Source organism: Manihot esculenta, chromosome 4 (assembly GCF_001659605.2).
Source record: "Manihot esculenta cultivar AM560-2 chromosome 4, M.esculenta_v8, whole genome shotgun sequence".
Classification (NCBI taxonomy): Eukaryota; Viridiplantae; Streptophyta; class Magnoliopsida; order Malpighiales; family Euphorbiaceae; genus Manihot; species Manihot esculenta.
Window position 1 is genome coordinate 15,979,947 of NC_035164.2, and position 9,406 is coordinate 15,989,352.

Here is a 9,406-nt window from a genome sequence, read left to right on the forward strand (position 1 = left end):
CGGCGGCCTTATGCCGATCTGGATCCTAGCGCCGGTAGCGATCCAGATTTCCGGGTCGTTACAGAATGGTATCAGAGCCCTAAGTTCACATGGTCAGACCTATAGTGTGTCGGGCTCATAGAGGTTATAGAAGGGCAAGCACAATAGGGAAGATCATGTCCACTAGGATAGGATGGGGAGTCCTGTCTTGTACGATGATGTGGAATGCCATATGATATGCATGTGCATTAATGTTATGCTATGTGTGTGATGTATATGAGGTAGGTTCATGTGTTTCCATATGAACCGTAAGATGCTAATGTTTATGTGATATGTTATGTTTTCAGAAGTCAAAATGAGAGGAACTCGTCGATCTGCTAGATTGACTGGAGCTCCGCCAGAGAATGAGGGCATGGATGCCCATTCCCCTACTCTGCAGAGGGCAAGATCTTGTAGAACAAGCAGAGAAGGTACATCAAGGGACCCTAGAAGGTCTTTTGATGCAAGTCGGAGGAGATCAGTTCATGATGGTATATCAGTGGATGTGATGGAAACAGAGGAGGATAATCAGAGAAGAGATAGTAGTTTGGGCATGAGTATGTCAGAAGAGGATATGGGAGATTCCCAGGGAGGCACTCAGGCCTCAGGCTTTGTTCCACCTCAGTATCCACCCTACCCGCAAGGGCCAGGGTATCCGATGGGAGGTACATCGGATTTCTTTAGCTATAACCCATATCCCACCTTTATGCCCTATCCTCCCTTTTACCCACCATACCCATGGTACCCCATGTTTCCATCCGCATCTTTTTACCCAGGTCCAGCAAACCCTAACCCAGAGAATGCTGCACCTCCTCCTCCACCAGCAGAGCCAATTGTCCCTGATGTCCAGATACCCAAACCTGGTTCATCAGTTGGGGGTAAAGTAAAGATGACAGATTACTTAAAGTTGGGTGCCCCCAAGTTTGAATCAGGTGATGACCCTTTTGAGTACCTCAGAACGGTGAAGATGATAGCTGATGAGTTGGGAGCAAGTGACAGTAGAACCATTCAGATGGCAGGGTTCACATTGCAATGTAAGAAGGCAAGAGAATGGTTCAAAAACTATGTGGACCCAAGGTTGGAAGGCTTATCCTGGGAGCAGTTTGCCAATGAGTTTGCAGGATGGGCATTTTCAGATAGTTCCAGAGAATTGAAGATGATCGAGTTCGAGCAGCTAAGGCAGTCGGAAGAGATGGGTGTAGATGAGTTTACAGACAGGTTCCTGGAGCTGTCGCCGTTTGCAGTACAAGGTCTTGACACAGACCTGAAGAAGTCTAGGAGATATGTGATGAAGCTTCACTCCAGGTATTCCTCATTGGTTCAATCAGCAGGAAGGGAGAGCTTCCATGCTATAGTGGATATGGCACGGAGAATGGAGGCTAGTGCCATCAGCCAAGGGACAGTTAAGCAGTCTGTGGCACAGTATTCGGGTCTCCAAGTCCCGGGGACAAGTGAGGTTAATCTCTCCCCTCTGAGCGAGGCTATCACAAAGAGTAAGAAGGGAGGCAGAGGCCTCAGAAGATCGAAGAAGAGCAAGTTCTGGGATCAGATAAAGTCTGGTCTGGGTTTAGGTGATGGTTCGAGCTCTGGTTCGGGTAACTCCAGATGTACGCGGTGCGGTAGGCCGCACAAGGGAGTCTGTTTGATTGGGACTACGGCATGCTTCAGGTGCGGACAGGAGGGGCACATGGCACGTGAGTGTCCCACTGCGACCTTTTTGGCACAGTCCCAGCAAACAGTTTCAGGCAGTGTAGCTCACCCAGTAACTCCATCCATGGCGCAGGGCAAAGGCAGAGGAAGAGGGATAGCTCCTTCTTCAACAAGTTTCCCAAGTGAAGGTCCATCAGCTCCAGCACGGATCTTCACTATGACCCAGCAGGAGGCTAACACATCGAGCCCGATGGGATCAGGTAATCTCACTCTGGTATGTTCTGATGTGTATGTTTTATGAACCCTGATGTTTCTCTTTCTTTGTTTGCTTTGTGAGCCTTTGGGAAATTGGGCTTGATAGCTTATAGGTTAGAGTATCCCCTTTGGGTCGGTGGACCCAAGTGTGATCCATCAGTGGCAGAGTCAGTCTGCCGGTATAATTCAGAGTATGTTGTGAGTAGATGCCTTCCAGCTGACCTAGCGGTTCTAGATTTGATTGTTTGACGTCATTCTAGGGTTGGATTGGTTCTTCTACTAGTGGTACTACCTAAGTCTGCAGAGACAAGGTGGTCAAGTTCAGAGGTCTGGATGGATCAGAGGTAGTCCTTAGAGAGGACAGAGTAGGGATACCTAGAGGTTTGTTATCAGCCTTATAGGCTCGTATGTTGCTCAGGAGAGGTTGTCAGGGGTTTCTAGTTTATGTGAGAATGTATAGCAGTCAGGTCAGGGAGCCGCCTCAGTGCCCGTAATCAGAAAAGTTTGTAGATGTTTCCTAGACGAGTTCCCAGGACTACCGCCTGTCAGGGAGATAGAGTTCAAAATAGAAGTAATGCATGGAATTTGACCAATCTCTATCTCTCCCCACAGGATGGTATCAACAGAGTTGAAAAAGTTGTAAGGATCAGTTGCAAGAGTTGGTAGACAAGGGTTCCCATCTAATTGAGCACTTCGTCTTGGGGTGTTCCAGTATTGTTATAAGGATGAAGGATGGATCCCTAGGACTTTGTATCGACTACAAGTCGTTGAACAAAGTCACTACCCAGAATAAGTATTTGTTACCTTGGATCGACGATCTATTTTAAACCGGGTAGCAGGAGCTAGTTGCCTTTCCAAGATAGATCTGAAGTCCAGGTATCATCAGTTAAGATCAAGAAAGAAGGGGTGCAGAGAGCAGTGTTTAGGACCAGATATGGGCACTACGAGTTTCTGGGAATGTCGTTCGGGTTAATGAACGCCCCTACAGCATTCATGGATCTCATAAGCAAAGTTTCAGTTGGTTTCTGGACCACTCCGTTATTGTCTTCATCGATGGTACCTCGATGAGTTCCAGAAATACAGAGGAGTATGCCCATTATCTGAAATCAGGATTGCAGATCCTGAGAGAACATGGCTTGGATGCCCAGTTCTCCAAATGTGAGTTTCGGTCGAGAAGCATACCTTTCTTGGGTCATGATATGTCGGGAAAGAAGAGAAAAGTGAGGTAGACCCGAGAAAGTTAAAGTTGTAGCTGACTAGCCCAGGCCCATTATCGTGTCAAAGATCAAGAGCTCCTTGGGGTGGGCCGGTTACCTACTGGAAGTTCATCCAGAACTTCCCTAGAGTTGCCGCTCCTATGACCAGATGGGTCAAGAAGAACCAGAGGGTTGTGTGGTCTTCTCAGTGTGAAGAGAGCGTTGAAGAGCCGAAGGAAATGTTGATGACAGCACCAGTGGTGGCTCTATCCGCCAGTAATGAAGATGTCACAGTGTCCGGTGATGCGTCCCGGGTCGAACTAGATTGTGTGTTAATGTGAAATGGCAGGATGATTGCTTATGCTTCTAAGTAGCTGAAGAAGCATGAGTTGAGTCATCCTACACATGATCTAGAGATGGAAATGGTAATCCTTGCACTCAAGATGTGGAGGCGGTACCTATATAAGGTATGAGGACGGATCCTTACAGATCGAAAGAACTTGCAATACATCTTGAGTCAAGGGAGAAAAACCGAAGGCAGAGGAGATGGGTAAAAACTGCGTGGTGTTTATGACTCCAAGGTTCAGTATTTTCGGCTGAGGCAGATATTTCAATAGATGCCCTCAACTGGAAACCACTTGGCAGCTATCCCATCCCTTAGTGCAGTAAGAAGAAGATCAGTAACCAAAGAATGAGAAGAATCAGAACTGCTGTGAGTCAGCAGGAGAGTTATGAAGTTGTCCGCAAGAGGCATGTAAGGTTTCAGAAGCGAGAAGAGTTTTGTCAGAGTGCGCCGCAGAAGCATGTTGAGGTTTGCTGGAGGTGTCTCCTAAAGAGAGGATGATTCGTTATGGGCAAAAAGGTAAATTAGCTCTCAAATACATTGGACCCTTGAAATCCTGCAAAGGATTGGGAATGTATTTCACGAGTTAGATTTACCTACTTCAAAGGAAGAGCTCCATCCGTTTTTCCATGTTTCCACGGTATATGAGTTCGTGTCGGGTCCGAGTGAGGTTCTGGAAAGAACCAGAGGTGGAGATCATAGAGGATCTCACCTATGTTGAGCAGTTAGTATGGACCGCAGACACACAAGTTAGAAAGTGTGGAAACAAGGAAATCCCGATGGTGAAAAGTCCCTTAGAATCACCTTAAGATGAAAAGTGCACCAGGGAGATTGAGAGTTCCTACTCCAGTGATACCGTGTTTCTTTATAGACTAGAGTTTATGTGTTGTTCATGTTTGGGATTATACCGACTGTACAGGATGCATAGTAGGCTGGATACGGGTCCCGGTGGCCTTATGCCGATCTGGATCCTAGCGCCGGTAGCGGTCCATATTTTCGGGTCGTTATGCATGCGCCTGTTTGTTTGAACATTCGAGGACGAATGTTCGTAAAGGGGGGAAGAATGTAATACCCGGCTAGATTCCGGCATCGGAATCCCTACCTCCCGGCGGAATCTCCGTTGGAATCTAGAATTTTGATGATGCCAGAGTCTTCTAGAGGGGTAAAATGTGTTTCTAAAATGTTTTCACATGATTTTATGGTTTTAAATGAAAAAGAATTGAGTTTTTAAAAGAAAAGACCAAGGAGGCTTTTGCCAGGTTCGGCCGCCGAAAATGAAGTTCGGCCGCCGAACATGGGAAGGTTTTGGGAGCGCCTTTGGCCTCCGAAAGCCTTGTTTAAACTCACCAAGGTTCGGCCGCCGAACCTCAAGTTCGGCCGCCGAACATGCATGAGTTTAGGGGGCACGTTAGGCCGCCGAAGGTGGTTCAGCAGGCCAACTATAAAGAGCCCTCAGATCGGAAATGGGTGAGTTTTCTCCCCATTCTCGAGCTCAGGTGAGTTTTGGTCCTCCTTTGGTCGTTTTCATGTTTTCCTCTACCCATCCTTCAAGTTTTCATGAGATCTACCTTTTGTTTTGAAGTTTTGAAGTTTTGATCAAGGTTTTGAGAGCTTGGAGACTTGTAGAGCTTGGGTCCTCCATATCTCAAGCTTTGGGATCGCACCACCCCTCGATCTTCAAGAAGTAAGTGTAGATCCTTACCTTCCTAGTGTTTTAATGAAGTTTTAAGTGATTTTATGGGAGTTTTTATGGGTAGATATGCATGTTTAGGTTTATGTGGGTTTTATGCCCAATGTATGTTTATGCCTGGTTATGTGATGTTATGTTGAATGTTTAAGCTAGTTTATGCATGTGGGAGAGTGTATGCATGATTGGGAAAGAGCAAGTGAGCTTATGGGTTGTTTTGATGGTTTTGGCCTATGTGGGTCATAAGCTATCTATGTATGCTTTTGATGTTGTTTTTCGAGTTTAAGCAAGTTGTTAAGCTCCTTTGTGCATGGTTAAGAGTTTGTGCATGTGTTAAGAAGTTTGGTGCTTGTTTTGGGGTGTTTGAAATGGTTTGGGAGGCTGTTGATGCATGAGGCTGAGTTCTGGACGAACTCAGGTTCGGCCGCCGAAGGTGGTTTCGGCCGCCGAACCTGCCTATGGATGCATGGATTGGCCGCCAAACCTTGCCTCCGAAAGTTGTGTTTTGGAGCCGAAGCAGACTTTCGACCGCCGAAGGTGATGTTCGGCCGCCGAAAGTGTCTGACTTTCGTCTCTGGAGAAAGGGTTCGGCAGCCGAAAGTGCCCCCGAACCTGCATGACTTTCATCTCTGGAAGGGACCTTCGGCCGCCGAAAGTGCCCTGTCCAGCCCTTTCTTGAGTGTTATGTATGCATGTTTCTAGGATGTTTTAGGGAGTTTTTGGGGAGTTGTTTATGAGTCGTTTAGAGTATGTGTGGCACCTCATTCGAGTCCACCTGTGTAGAATCGGACCCGATGAACCGAGGAGGCCATCAGTGTTAGCAGTTGCAGAGTCAGTCCAGCGTCTTCCAGAGGTGAGTGGAACTAAACTTAATGTTTTAAATTAAGAAATTAAATGTTTTCAGAGCATGATCCATGCATCATAAAATGCCATGATATGTAGTAGGTTGTATTGCACTAGTATTCACGAATATGATGCATTGCATAATATGTTGTTGATGTGGATGAATCTTGAATGATCCTTTAGCCCTCAGTATGATAATGAAATGAAATGATATGACATGGTATGATATGAGATAGAAAGACCAGGTCGCCACTGGCACTATGATAAATGTAAGCGAACACTAGGTGAGGCCTAATCGCCCCTGGTGTAGTTGGACATGTTATGACATGAGTTATGTAAGCGAATACTAGGTGTGGCCTTATCGCCCCTGGTATAGTTGGACATATTATGGTATGTAGAGGGCTATTGGTGACAAATTCATCCTTGATGTGATATGTTTGTGATGTGATGCATTCCATGATAGCATACTATAAAATGAACTGTATTTCTTGTTTGGTTTCTGCTCACTGGGCTTTATAGCTCACCCCTCTCCCCTAACCCCAGGTTTGCAGGGTCAGAGATAGTTCAAGAAGTCACCAAGCTATGGCTATGGTTTTGATATGTAATAGAATAGTATTGGACATGATGTAATGTAAGTTTATGTAATGATGTAAAAGAGTTGTATTGTAAAATGATTTCATGTAATATGTTCAGAGTTTTAGTATTGTGCTTGGCCCGAGTTGGATAATCCCTTTGTACATGAGTTTTATTTTCCTTATGTTTATATATGTATTGGACCGAGTTTGACTTAGGGTATGCTGACCCTAGGGGTTCTATGAGTTCAGTTATAGTGCATACACAGGTCAAGCTGGGTAAAGGTAAAGTTTTTAATTGTTTATGAGATGTTGTTCATGTTTGGGATTATACCGACTGTACAGGATGCATAGTAGGCTTGCTACGGGTCCCGGTGGCCTTATGCCGATCTGGATCCTAGCGCCGGTAGCGGTCCGGATTTCCGGGTCGTTACACCTTCTGAGGCAGATGCCGAGCTAGGGAAGGATGATGAAGGTGCTGGGTCTTAGGGGCAGGAGATTGTCCCCTTTGTAGATAGTAGTGTAGATAATAGCAATGTAGATATTGATACACCTAGGCATGTAAGTCCTTTAAGGACAGTTTTTCCTTCAGTAGAGTAGGTGTTTAGAATAGGTTGTAATTTTTGTCTTAATGAAATAGAATCTATGTTTTGTCTGTATTTTATGCTTGAGTTATTCTTGTTTTTATTTATTTTTCTAGTTTTGCCGAACTGCTCAATCTGTAAAAAGCCCAAGACGTTAAGAATAAAACATTTAAGCCACGTGCTCTATAATTTTTCTAAGGAGTCAATTATACCGTTTTTCATTTCTTGCCCCAGAGCCCTTCAGGGTTGGAATTTTAGCAGAGGACTTAACTTCCAACTTATGAGCTTTTCCAATTTCACAAGGGCGTTCTTATCTGCAGGCCTTTTCCGAACTGGGTATGCCTTAAGGATAAAAATCTTTAAGCTACGTATTTAGTTAATCTCTCCCAGGGTGCAGACCATATGTTCGATTTTGTAACAATTGACTAAACTTCCAATTCATGAGCTTCTATAACCTTGTACAGGCGTTCTTATTATTTTCTATCCTATTAACTCGTCCGTGATGCGAGCTCGGACGTACGATATTTGTATAAGTAAGGTGAAAATGGGCCATTTACCTCTTATGTAATGAGTAGGGCTGGCTTTTTTACCTTTAATTCCGTTCTGATAGGAATTCAGGCTGGGGCCTTGTCTGCTCATGTCTTGGATTTCCTTTTGGATCGTAGGAGGCTTGTAACTTTAGCTTGCCCTTGAGCTTTCTAAGTTCGGCCCTTTTCTTGCTTGCTTTTCTGGGCTTATATTTGTGTGTCTCAGGTCAGCATTTTGGGCTTTACGTTGCTTTTGTCTTCTCATCTCGATTTTTTGGTGCCGGGAGATCTTAGGGATCCCAGTCATGTGGCGCTGGGAGATCTTGGGGATCCCAGTCATGTGTGAAACAGTCGGGCCCGAACTGGCCCAAATAATGATGTGGGACGATCAGCTGCCGCAATTCCGCAAGCAGGCAGTTGACCGTTACAATGTGGCACCGGGAGATCTTGGGGATCCCGGTCATGTGGCGCTGGGAGATCTTGGGGATCCCAGTCATGTGGCACCGGGAGATCTTGGAGATCCCGGTCATGTGGCGCTGGGAGATCTTGGGGATCCCGGTCATGTGGCACTGGGAGATCTTGGGGATCCCGGTCACCTACCTCTTTGAGGTCTTGTCGTCTCAGTTTGGTTCTTTGGCGCCAGGAGATCTTGGGGATCCTGGTCACCTGCCTCCCTGAGGTCTTGCACATTTGTGCCTGTTTTATTTTTCTTTTCTATTTCTTTCGATGGAAGCGATGTGAGTTATGGTAAATGAAGAATTTAGACGATAACAACGTCTATTTTATTACCATGCTAAAGAATACAATCTGTCTTTTTACATTTGATAATATCTCAGGGGAAGTACCTTTTCAAATGTTGGATATTCCAGGCATGAGGCTCAGGGTTTCCCTGCATGTCCTCGATTCGATATATCCCTGGCTTGACCACTTTTGCTATTCTGAAGGGACCGCCGGCGCCAACTTTCCTACCGCCGCTCTCTTTCCTGTAGCTTCCAGGTTTCTCAGGGCCAGATCTCCTACTTTCAAGCTTCTTTCTCTTACCCTTTGATTGTAATAACGGGCTGCTCTTTGCTGATAAGCGGCAGTACGGACTTGAGCTTCCTCTCTGACCTTCTTTAGAGCATCCAAGTTACTTCTTAACTTATCGTCATTGGTGCTTTCACTATTGAATTGGACTCGATTAGTGGGGACCTGCAGCTCGATTGGAACCACAGCTTCAGTGCCAAACGCGAGTGCAAAATGCATCTCTTTAGTGGACGTTCTGGGGGTAGTTCGGAGTGCCCACAGGATGCTGTTGAGCTCCTCTGCCCAATTTGCCTTTGCCCCATCCAACCGCTTTTTCAATCCCTGGAGGATAGCTCTGTTAGTGACCTCTATTTGGCCGTTGGTCTGGGGATGGGCCACCGAGGAGAATTTGTGCCATATGCCCATATTCGTTGTGAATGCTCTGAAGGTATTGCAGTCAAATTGTTTGTCGTTGTCTGAGATGAGCACCCTCAGTATTCCGAACCTGCAGATGATGTTGCCCCATATGAAGTCTATCATCTTACGGGCTGTAATCGTGTGGACTGCCTCCGCCTCTAGTCATTTTGAGAAGTACTCCACAGCCACCACTACAAATTTTTTCTGCTCCGTGGTCTTAGAAAAATGTCCCAGGATGTCTATTCCCCACTGTGAGAACGGCCACGGGCTGGATATGCTGGACTGAGGAGTGGCTGGGATATTAATGGC